General features: G+C 37.8%; 1 protein-coding gene across 1 annotated transcript in view; it reads left to right on the forward strand.

Moving 5' to 3' along the window:
* PAPPA2 (pappalysin 2) overlaps positions 1-12,791 on the forward strand; it is a 559,101-nt gene that overhangs the window by 18,953 nt on the left and 527,357 nt on the right. The window contains exon 3 of the mRNA XM_074308442.1: positions 518-593. The gene's annotated coding sequence lies outside the window, so the exon portion shown is untranslated. The remainder of the gene's footprint in view (positions 1-517; positions 594-12,791) is intronic.

Below are 12,791 nucleotides of genomic sequence, written 5' to 3' on the forward strand. Positions count from 1 at the left end.
TCCCTTTGCTATAGCAAAGTAAATTTCCTCAGTTAACTGGAAGTTTTTCTATGAAAATTTCATTTCATTCCAATTTTAAATATGATATACTAGCAAGACTTGGTCTGACTATAACTGAAAAGAGAGCCTGAATCAGAATGATGACTGTGAGGGAAAAGGAAAAGACTTATTTGAAAGATATTGTTTAAGTACACTCAATAAAGTCTTAATAATTATTTTAATATGGAAAATGAAGTGATGAGAGAGAGGAATGCATCAAAGGTTGCTAAACTGGGTGACCAGAACCATGGAGGTACCACAGTTCTATCTCTTCTCACCAATGTGTATAACTGACAAGCTATTATCCCCAAATTATGGACCTGCTCATATGATTCTTCTCAACAAGCTTCAATAACTTTTTATTACTTTTAATATAAAATATAAACTCTGTATTGATATTTAACTTTCTTCCCAATCAGACTGCGACATATCTTTTCAGACTGACTTCATGTAAATCTCTTTTGTGCTCTTATTTCAGCTAGACTGACTTTCCAGCATTTCCCCAAATGTGACATTCTTCCACCTCTATGATTCTATATATGCTGCCTTTTATGGTAAGAAAACCATTGCTTTTTCCACTAATCTCTAAGGTTTTTGGAAGAGATCCCCCTAAGGAATACAGAAATAAATGCTTGGTTTTCCTCTGAGTTAGCTTGACCTTGTTTGATTTTTTTTTTTTTTTTTTTGTTCTTCCTTTCTGTCACACTTGAAAAGCCACATATTCTCCAAAAGATAGAATGTACATCACCTGCCTGCTGGACCTCTCCACACATATGTCCCAGAGGAATCTTAAATTCAACATATACAAAATGGATTCATCGTGCTGGTGTCACTCAATCATGTCTCACTTTTTATGATCCCATTTGGGGATTCTTGGGAGAGTGGTGTAATAGTCTCTCTAAAATGTAGTGTTCTCTGTTGAGGTTTTCTTAGAGTCTCTGGAGGCAGTCTTTGTTTCAGTTCAGTAATGATCATAAGAGTAGCCGGAGGTTAAAGTCCCAATTCTTTATTGTCTCCTTCAAAGCCCTATCCCCTTCACTTGGCACTTTGCTAGTTTTTCTGGAGGCCTTCAGGATCTTAGTTTCAGTGGAGAAGCGAAGGAGGAGAGCCTACCACCACTTCTCTGTCTTCCCTAGTTCTGATTCTGGCTGTGTTTGTCTGAGTTTATATGCTCTCTTATCAAAGATGTGAATCTTGTAGAACTATAGTAAGTACTAAGTACATGTACTGAACTACAGAACTGTTAAGCACCATGCTAAATTAGATAACTATTGTCTCTATGGATTCCACTGACTTAGTATCTTGTAAGAATCCTTTCTTTCAAGTTCAGAGTTCTGGCCCATAATAGAGTGGTTTGCCATTTCCTTCTCCAACTCATTTTACAGATAAGGAAACTGAAGCAAATAGAGTAAGTGACTTCCTCAAAATCACACAGATAGGAAGTATCATATTTGAACTCAGATCTTTCTGACTCCAAGATTGACACTCTATCCACTTAGCTGTTCATTGTATTTTTCTGTGAGCCTAGCTCTCTTTCCAGCTCCCTGTTTTTATTTAGGACTTCATCATTGTTTTAGTCAAACAGTTACACAACATTAACTCTTCCCTCCTCATCACTTTAGATGTCCCACTATCCAATCAGTTACCAGGTAAGTATTTTTGATCCACAATGTCACTTAAAACTTCACTTCTCAATGCTTTTAAAGCCATTATTCTAAAGTCAGGTCTTTATTGTTTCTTAACTGGTCTATTGTGAGAGCCTAGTAACTAGTCTCTTACTTCCAACTCTCCTTTCTCCTATCTATTCTCTTTACGATTATCAGATTAATACTCCCAAACAAAAACAAAAACAAAACACTTCATTATTCAAAGATCTTCAGGGGATTCCTAGTATCAAATAGGACAAAATATCCCAAGCATAAAAATTTTCTTTGCTGACATATGAAGCCCTTGACAATTTGACACTCATCTACTATTCTTTTCTTTTTTCTTTCTTTTTTTGGGAAGCAATTGAGGTTAAGTGACTTGCCCAGGATCATAGAGCTATTAAGAATTAAGTTTCTGAGCCTGCATTTGAACTCAGTTCCTCCTTACTTCAGGGCCAGTGCTCTATCCACTGCAGCATCTAGCTATCCCTCATCTACCTTTCAAATGTTATTTCCTATTGCTCTTATTCATATATTCCCAGTTCTGGTCAAATTGTCTTTCTAGATGAATCTCAAGTATTGGGGTGTTATCTTCTGTTGATCAATCAATGAACATTTATTAAGTACCTATTATGTACCAGGTACTATGCTAAGTGTTGAGGTTACAAATACAAAGAAGAAAGATAGTCCCTATTATAAAGGCTTGTAATCCACTGGGGGAAGACCACATACAAAAAGAAATGAGGAGAGACAGGAAAAGGGAAGAGGGGAGAAGATACTCTAATGGAAAAATCCATATACATGTGTCCATGATATTTTACAGCCTGTCCTTCATGTCTAGAATGAATGTTTCAAAATATAGGATCTATAGAATATGGATCTTTCTTCAAGGCATCATTGAAGTGAGCCTTCCTACAGGATACTTTTCCTAATTCCTTCTAGTTTTCAGGTTTCCCTCCAACTTAAAATAACTTGGCATTTCTAAAAATACTTTGTATTATATTTGTATTTGTATATTCCCTCATTTTATATGTGTTGTCTTCCTACAGGATACTTTTCCTAATTGTTTCTAGTTTTCAGATTCCCCTAAATCTTAAGATAACTTTACATTATTAAAAATACTTTGTATTACATTTGTATTTACATAAGACCTCATTTTACATGTGTTGTCTTCCTATAGGATACTTTCCTAATTCCTTCTAGTTTTCAGATTTTTTCCATGTTAAAATAATTTTGCATTTGTAAAAATACTTTGGATTTGTATTTTGCCTCATTTTTATATGTGTTATCTGTTTCTTCCTCCTTCCTTCTCAGAATGTAAGCCCTTTGAGGTTAAAGACTATTGCCTCTTTTTTTTTTTTTTTTGACTTTACATGCCTGGGGTCTTGCACAGTGTCTGACATATAGAATGTGTTTAATAAATGTTGAATTTAGTTGGCTTACCTTAACAAGTGGGCTACCCAAGTTTGGCTGGCCACCCTACCGGTGTGATCTGAGCTTTTCTGTTCATAAAAAGGGGGAGAATAATCTATACCCCTTCCTCCCTCCCTTCCTCTCTCATGCTGTGGGGGTGAAATCAAATCCCATTTATAAAGTACTTTTAGTTCCGTGGAAAGTAGAGCAATATGAACTCAAGGTTTCTGCCCTTATGATTAGAGAGGAATTTTATATTAAAACAAGCAAACAACTCTCTGGAAGTCAAAGTGTTTGTTGTCTACAGAACTTGGCCCAGAATCATCTCCTCTGTTTTAATAGTAACCTGCAGGCTGTTGGTGGCCTGAATTATTCTGTGGTATGCGAGTCTTGGCTGCACTGATCAATATTCACAGACATATACATACGTACGTAAATTTTAGCATGTTTCCTCGGTGGTTTGTGGTAAAACAGTCATATGTCAGACTGACAGGTATTGGGCTCCAAATGGGATCTTCTCTTTCCTGTCTTCTCACACAGAGCACAATCATATGTACTCCAGCAGGGCATGGACACTCTCACCCGTTCTCTTAAGGCTCAGATTCACACGCACCGAATGTATAGCAAACACACTGCAACCATTCATTGCAGAACTATAGGTCTTCCTCTCGCAGACTACCCAGCTGGCAGCTTTCAGCACACAAAGTGAGCCCTACGAACAACAAACATCAGGAGGCCCCTGAGTGTAGTCCCTGCCAGTTCTGCCCAGCATAAAGCCTCCCAGGAGCTGTGGAGGTAAGGAAAGTGTGGTTTAAACAAACATACCCATGTGTGCTTGCACACCTATACACACACATAGACACACTCTGATGTTTTTCTTGGTCTTCCCCTTTTCATTCATTTCTAGCTGTTCAAAATTAGTGAGGGAACAATGTTACTGAATTTTTTTTGGGGGGGACATTGCATAGTGGAAAGAGTGTGAGGTTTGAATTTAGAATTTGGGTTGGAATCTCACATCTGCCATCTTCAACCTATGTGACCATCATTTATTTCACCACCTTCTTGTCATTTTCCTTAACTACAAAAGTTTGGGTTACAAGGGTCCTGAGGTCCATTCTAGCTTTAAATCTGTTTTCCTATAATTCAGTGCTAGTGTTATTAGAAAGGCAGCATTATGGAAGTTTGGAAATGAAATATAAAGTCTCTTTTAGTCCTTTAAGATATGACTAAAAACCAAAACTGAGAAACTAGTCAGAGTAATAAAGGACTCTAGGAATACATAGTAAGAGAATGCTGGGAGAAGTGATAGGATAAGGAAATAAAAAAAGCATTTTTAAAGCATTTACTATGTGCCACACACTGTGTTAAATGGTAGCTATTACTCCAGATGAAGAAGATTTTTTTTTTTGTCACTAATGGATTCTTGAAAGTTATAAGGCAGATAAAAGATAAGAAAGACAGAAAGAGACACACAGAGATATACAGAGAAGAAAGAGGTAAGAGAGGGAGAGAGGAAGGAGAGACAGACAGAGAAACAGAGAGGGGAAAAGAGACAGAGACAGACAAAGACACATACGCAGACACAGACAGAGACAGACACAAACACAAAGACACAGAGACAGACATACAGAGAGGAGAGGGAGAGAGAGTGAGAGAGAGACAGGGATACATACACACAGAGACAGAGAAAGACAAAGACAGAGAGAGACAGAAACACAGAGATGGATAGATAGAGACAGAGACAGACATGCAGAGAGAAGAGAGAGAGAGACAGAGACAGAGACAGATAGACAGACAGACAAAGGAAGACAGAAAAAAATAGAAAAAGACAAAGAGTCAGACAGAGACAGAGGAAGACAGAGACAAAGAAAGACAGACAGAGAGAAAGGGGTGAAAGAGAGAGAGAGAGAGAGAGAGAGAGAGAGAGAGAGAGAGAGAGAGAGAGAGAGAGAGAGAGAGAGAGAATAAAAGAGAGAAAACTATTCAGTTCCTGTGTCTGAAAATCAGAAACTACCCCCCCCCAAATATCTAGTATGATAAAAAGACAAGGACATTTTAAAGATCTGTGAATTAAACTGCACCCAGGATATAAACACTACTACTAAGGGGGTCACTCTGTCCCCCTGAAAGTCAATTAAGACTGACATGAACTAATGACAGGATGATTTCTGGTTTGCTTGTTTATTTCTGTCAAAGAATAGGTGAGATCTGAAAACTGTAATGCATTTTCACTCAAAGTCATTCTGCTTCTCTGGATATAACTTACAAGGAGTGGAAAACTCCATCCTAGACCCAAGGAGGCAGACAGGGTGCCCATATTTGTGAACAGGAAAGTTGTGGCCAAAAAACCAATAATACAATGATGCTTTGCCTCCAGTGGAAGCTTGGTTTAGCAATCACTGAGCTAGTGGAACGTACTCAACCAACGTCAGCAGTCTGAAGACATCTGGTCTTTATTTTTGGACTTTTTGTGAAAAGAGAAGGATTATGGTTAGATGTTGATGGAGAGGCCATTCAATATTGTCTATGTACAGGATTTCTTATAATAGTAATCCCTTACTTTGGAAGGATTGTTTTCCAGAATCACAATGTGATTCACAGACATTAACTCCTTGTCCCCCACAAAAAAGTTCTCTTTCATATCAAACACCTACTGTGTGCAGAGCTCTGTGCTAAACATGAGATACAGGACATAGAAAGTTCCTGTAAAACAGTGCATGCTCTCAGGAGGATCAACCTATATGCATATATATCTATATGGCTGATAAATATACATAGTTGTGTGTGTGTCTCTCTCTGTGTGTGTTTGATAGGATTAGGTTTTTTTTTTCCTCCAGCAGTTGTTTTCCTTCCCATGCACAGCAGTCTTGAAAGAAGACAAAGATATCCCAGGTCCTGATTGCCTTGCTTTTCTGATGCAGTTTCCTGGTTATATTTCAGGGCATGCATACGTGTCACACATGCAGCCCCTAACATTTCTGAGTAGAGTCCAACATAGATTAAAATATGGTTCCTATCTGATCTTATTGTGTTCATATATCAATGAATAAGTGACTGTGTGGCCCACTGGCTTCCTTAGACAGTTTAGTGGCTCCATTTCTAGTAAGTTTGACATCACTGATCTAGAGGCATTAAAACATACTAGTACTACAGTTAGTATGTGAGGACATGTAGTTTAGGGCTCTCAGACTTGGGGGCAACCATGCTCTGATTTCATGTTGACCTGATGTATTACCATGAGGAGATGAGAGAGACCACATTGACTGAAGCTGAAGAGAATTGTCACCATGTCCTTGCTGCATTAGAGCAAAGTGAACCTCCAGGTTTAACCATTTAGTGACTTGGAGGCATCTCATTGTCTCCAAATCAAACCTAAACTAAAAGAGATCTGGCATTAGAGCTGCATCTACAGCTCATGTATACATATGTACCAAGCAGAATTTCTGGCACATAGTATCTACTCAATAAATGCTAGTTGGCTAACTAATACTTTGTATTAATTTACTTGTGTACATATTATTTCCTCCCCAGTAATATATAATCTTTTCTTCCAGGTAGGGACTGTTTTTGTCTTTGTATCTCCTGCTCCTAGAACATTAGAATACACTAGTGATTTCATTGGCATTTGGGACTACTGATGATTAAATTCCTGTTATTAATGTAGGTGATACCATTTCTCCTTTTTTACAGTCTAAAAAAAGTGGGATGCTAAGGTTAAGTGATTGGCCAAGAATCACTTACCTAGTATTTATAAAGTGAGACTTGAACCTAGAGCTCCCTGGCTTTTCTATTCTTTAGACCATGTCATCTCATTGTATATCTCATTCCTTATAAATGTACACAATAGGTGCTTAATAAATGTTTGCCAAATTGAATATTCTTTAATAAGTGCATTCCCACTTATGGTGGTGGGTACTTATGGTGAGGATCGCCTGTACCAGGATTCTTAAAAGTAGAGTGCAATAAGGAATATGATTTGGCCAAGGGCAAAGCAATAGCTAGAGAACCCCTTAAGAATCTTAGAAATCTATTGTCATCAATATTTAACACTTAAGTAGCAATTCTGGTTTCTGGGGCATGTAACATAAAATACATCCAGTAGAAGTAACATGGAAGTTACTTTTATATCAACTTTAAAACACAGATTTGGTTGGGAGATGGGTGAAGAAACATTGTTGTTTGTCCTTCTCCTTTTGTTTTTGGCGAGGCAATCGAAGTTGTGACTTGCTCAGGGTAACACAGTAAGTGAAGTGAGACCAGATATGAACTCAGATCCTCCTGATCTCTAGACCAATACTCTATCCACTGTGCCATCTAGCTGCCCCTGACCTTTGTTTTCAAAGAGGACCAGTGACATCACAGGTGAAGTCTTGACTTGAACATGAATTGGATATAAGTGAGGTAGAACTGCATAAAATCCTCAGTGTCACTCTCAGAATCACAAAGTCCAATAACAGGACAAGAGTCATGATGAGTGGTAATGGCCTGGGATGCAGTGGATGACCTTAGCATCATTGATGTCTGATCAAAGTCTAAGCACTCCACTTTCACAGCAGTTGAAACATATTGTTCTTATCACCCATTTTTCTGGGGAAGATTTCATATACTTGTGGTGGTCAATATCATTCCTAGCTTACCAGCAGATCTGAAATCCATCCATTACCTTCAACCTGGTTTAGCCCATCTGCCTAGATTGTTTACTGACATTTAGCTGTTGCACATGCTATAGATTCTTGGAGCCACAGGTAAGAGTTGAGTGCTGGGTAATCACCAAAAGTAGATGAGCAATCATGTAAAGGACTCATCCCAAAGATGCTAATCTTTCTTGAAAATCCCATACATCCCCATTAAAGAGATACTTTGGAACACAAGCTCTGTATTGAGATGTCACTTCTAGGCAGGGGTATTTCTGAGGGCAAAGGAAGAACTCTCCTGGGGTGAGGATACTATGGATTGATGGGAGGGGAAGAAAGACAATCATTTGATACTTTCATATTTTTAACTAATTATTCTTGCTCCCTGTTAGGGATTAAACTCAGGGATCCCCTGTCAGGGATTAAACTATTTGCTTATAGCTTGAGAAGACTATTGGTAACTTATAACTATCAGTGTTCTAGTGCTGAGACTTGGTCATCTGCTCTAGTTTGACTGTCACATTAATCCATTTTATGCTTCTAATTCCTTTGAACTTCTGAAGTCTTCATCCTCCTTGTCTGATCTATCCCAAGGTCCATTCTAGGCACAATGGTGAAGTGAATTAGATGAAGTTGTCAGTGACCCTTTAATTTATTTCTCATACCATTCTCCTTTATTGGTATTCCTCTTCCTATCTCTTCAGTGCCCTGATTCTGACTATTGGCGTCCCATCTGGGGACTATCCCTTATAATTCAGCTAAACAGTTTACTAGATAATCTAGCAAACTATTTAGAACAAAAATGCTAATAGCTTATAGTTTACTACTCCTTGTAAGATATTACTGGATGCTAAAGGAAAGAGAAAGAAATCCTTAGAATAAGGAATACAGGCACTTGGAGTCAATGGGAAATATTTTTGAATAAACCATTCTTAGATACTTAGATACTACTGCTGAAGGTAAGTCTGATACTGAAGTTTGGGTCTCTTCAATAAATTGGTTTGTATAATAAAGATCCTTAGGAAAATAGTATTATTGAAATAATGAAACACAAACTTTCACAACATATAGAACAGTGGGACTTTTTTCTCCCTTTTCCCTTTGGTTCACATATTATTCTTACTTTTTCTTTGTTTTTATTTTCTATGTTTGGCAAGCTTATTGTTGCAAGGAAAAAAAAATAGAAGGCAGTATGGGGAAAGGAAAAAGAATGTTAAAATTGGAAAAGTTGGCCAAGGAAACTGGAGTGGTGGGTCACCAATGCATTTTTGTCCTAGAAATACCCAGTTTATACCAAATGATGCCGTCATCCATTTAAAAAAAATCCATACTCCTGATAAAAATACATTTTCATCTAAATATAGCAGAACCAGCCTTTATGTCATGCAATTCTTGGGGATTTATGGCTGACTGGGCTTAATGGTTTGAGTTGTTGTTCCTCTCTGTGGACAATTAATCTCCAGGAAGCTTCTTCTCTGAGGTCCTTAGTCTCCCTAAGTAAGGCTATAATACATTCTTACCCACAAAACCCAGTCATTTAGTTGCTAAGGCTGAGGGTACTCCCTGGCTTTCAGCTTTACTTTTTATTCCTTTTTCTTATTTTTTTTTAAACCAGGGCAGTGCTGTAGTCACCTTGTACAAAGTGTGTAGGGTTTAGAGTTGGAAGGGGGAGAAAAGAAAAAGAGACAGGGAGAGACAGGGAGAGAGAGAGAAGAGAGAGAGAGAGAGAGAGAGAGAGAGAGAGAGAGAGAGAGAGAGAGAGAGAGAGAGAGAGAGAGAGAGAGAGAGAGAGAGAGAGAGACTCAGATGGACAGAGAGAGGGGGGGAGGGGGAAGGAGACAGACAGAGACAGAGACAGACAGAGACAGAGACAGGTGCATTATCTGTCATAGACAGATGATTCTGATACAAAAATCCAGATCAAAAAGCAGTTGTTTTCTGTCTATTAAGAAGTAATGTCTTAAAAGATTTCTTCAGGATTTGTTATGTCAAGCAAAAATGTCTTTTGTAAGGAAGTCTTTTTTATATTGATACTTCTGATCAATCTCCATGCTTTTGATCTTTTTTTGTTCCTATATTTGAATCGTCTTTTCCAAAATACTTTAAAAATCATCTTCCCATATGTCCATCTTGCCATTCATAATAACAATACTATCACAGTAACAATTATCGGAATCATTTTTATTATTATGGCTATCATTTGGTCAGTACTTTAAGGTTTACAAAACACTATGCAAGAATCTCTTTTTATCCTCGAAATAATCCCGGAAGGTAAGTCCTTTTGTTATTTTCATTTTACCAATGAGGATACCAATGAGATACTCAAAGGTTAAATGACTTGGCAGGGTCACAGAGGTAGTAAGGACCTTAACCTAAATTTGAAGTCAGGTCTTCCTGATTCCTAGTCTGTTAATTTATCCACTGCACTTAGAAGGTATCACTAAAGCAAATATTGACTGGATTTGGAAAACCTCATGAAGTTTTATACCAAATTTCTCTTCTTCATTCTCTACAATAGAAATTGGATCAAATCATCTTAATGCTTAGATGCTTAGAAAAAAATAATTGACCTGAAATCAGAAAGACACAAGTTCTTACCTTGCCTCTTGCTGTTGAGTTATAGATCTCTGAACAAGTAGTTTAACTTCCTTAAGCTTTGATTTTCTCATTAGTAAAACTGGGTTTATAACAATACCATGTCATCATCTTTGTAGAACACATTAGTGTTGTAGTAAGGTAAATGAGGTAATATATGTCAAGAATTTTACACAAATAAAAAAGCCACATAAATATCAGTCATTATCACAAGCATTGTAAAAAACAAAATCTAGGATTTCATAAATTACCATATTTATATTATGTCTTTGGGTGCACAAGGAAACAAACTCAGTCTACTCCTTTTATTGCTTTTCAAAGGAAAACCTGTAAGGCATCATTCAATCTAACTGCCAATTCCTTTTGCCTTCTAGTTTCATAAATTGTTTAGTTATCAGTATCTGTGGATTTTGTTTTCCTAATATTTTGTCAATCTCATGGTTACTCGACAAAAATCTTGTATTAACAATACCTTTATTAAAATTCATGTTAAAACATGGGCTAAAATTGTACACAGCAACAAGATTGTGTCATGGTTAACTCTTAATAAGGCCTGAATTCTATCACTTATTAGGGGGACACTTTTCTACCCACACTGGTGTATCAGTTTTCCACTGAATAAGAACAGGGAAGAGTGAAGGCAGGCCTTCAACAGCAGTCCTGCTTAAAAATCTGAAGTATTCAATTGTAATCCTAACTGTTGTAATATGTCTTTTACCCATAAACTGATGGGAATTTTTCAACTATAAAAGGAGTAAAAACTCCTGTTTTACCTTCAAATATCCATCTCAAAGGGGTAGCACTAACTTCAGCTGCTATTGATTCCCCTATGCCAGACATGTAGGTGTCTGCCTTAATCTTAGGACAGTGACTGGGCCACCTGGCACCTCTAATGACTGTATGATCTGCACCTGTGTCTATCAACCCTTCCCAAATAGTATGCATAGTGAACATAGATCTGTAAGCTGTAACAGCTTCAGTCCAGAATATTCCTGCATTCTGTTACTGGGAGTCAAAATCTGGGCAACTATCATCAGATTGCTTATTAGTACTATGTAACAGTAAACCTGATGCTACTACTTCTCCTGGTTGATAAGTCACACATTGTCTGCTCGTGTTAGTGACTGGGATATTATCTACACATTCCCCAGTTTCCCACATCAATGAATGGATGAACACTGTTTTGAAGGCACTCTCAGGAGGTGAAATGATCAAGTCTACTATGCCTGGAAGCAGGGGATCCATAGGCTGGAGAGGAACAGATTTCACCTCTCCAGGGGATATCTCAGTTGTCCCAGCTACATACAACTCTATCTTCCCCAATTGTAATCCCTTTCTCCCATCATATTCCTTCTCGACTGATTGATCACATCTGAGTACTGAGCTTCTAAAGACTCTCTGGATGTGATCCTCTACATTTTTTTCTCTTTTAGGATGGGAAGTTCCTCAATCAATGATGGCTAGCCTTTGGCTCACTCAACAATAAATCTATCCTGGTGAATGTTAAAAGGCAAGCTTTTCAGTTCTGCAATCACTTGAGACAAGTCAAGTTCTGTCTCATGCTTCAGAGCAATTGTCTCTAGCTATTCAAAAGAGCGGCTTTTATGAAAGAAGACCTAGATCTTGGGAGATGATAGCTTCCCCTCCTTTTTTCTGAAATCTGAGATATGGAGGTGAGAAGATGGAGCTGGGAGAGATGTTTCATTCTTTCCCCTTTGTATCCATCAATGGTGGGATTTATCAATAATACAACTCACTCAGAAGAATGAGTTGGGTCTAACCAAGAGCAGATTCAAATAGTTATTAGTCAATCTGTAGAATCATTGGAAACTTCTCTCTGGCAGTCAGGAGTACTGAGAGGCATTATGGTGCAGTGGTCCTCAGACTTTTTAAATAGGGGGACAGTTCACAGTTCCTCAGACTGTGGGAGGGCCAGACTATAGTAAAAACAAAAGCTCACACTCTGTCTCCGTCCCTCAGCCCATTTGCCATAATCTAGTGGGCTGCATAAATGTCCTCAGGCGGCCGCATGTGGCCCGTGGGCTGTGGTTTGAGAACCCCTGATATAATGGCTATAACATGTTGTTTAGAGTCAGGAAGATCTGGATTGGAACACTTCTTAAGATATATTCTAGGTGTGTGACTTTGAGAAAGTTACTTAACTTTACTCATTCTGCAAAATGAGAGGGCTGGGTTTGGTAATTTCCAAAGTCTTCCAGATTTACATATATTGTTCTATTTTGGAATATTTTATTTTAATTTAGAATTTATTTACATTAAACACACACACATACACATACACACACACACACACACACACACACACATATATATATATCATAGTTAGACTTTATTTATATTTACATTTATAGTACTTTAGAATGAAACAGGACCTGGGATCCTAGCTCTGCTTAGCATAGGTGATTTTCCTGAGCAAAAGAAGCAGCAGGATATCATAAGCAGA

The sequence above is a fragment of the Sminthopsis crassicaudata genome, chromosome 4 (assembly GCF_048593235.1).
Source record: "Sminthopsis crassicaudata isolate SCR6 chromosome 4, ASM4859323v1, whole genome shotgun sequence".
Classification (NCBI taxonomy): Eukaryota; Metazoa; Chordata; class Mammalia; order Dasyuromorphia; family Dasyuridae; genus Sminthopsis; species Sminthopsis crassicaudata.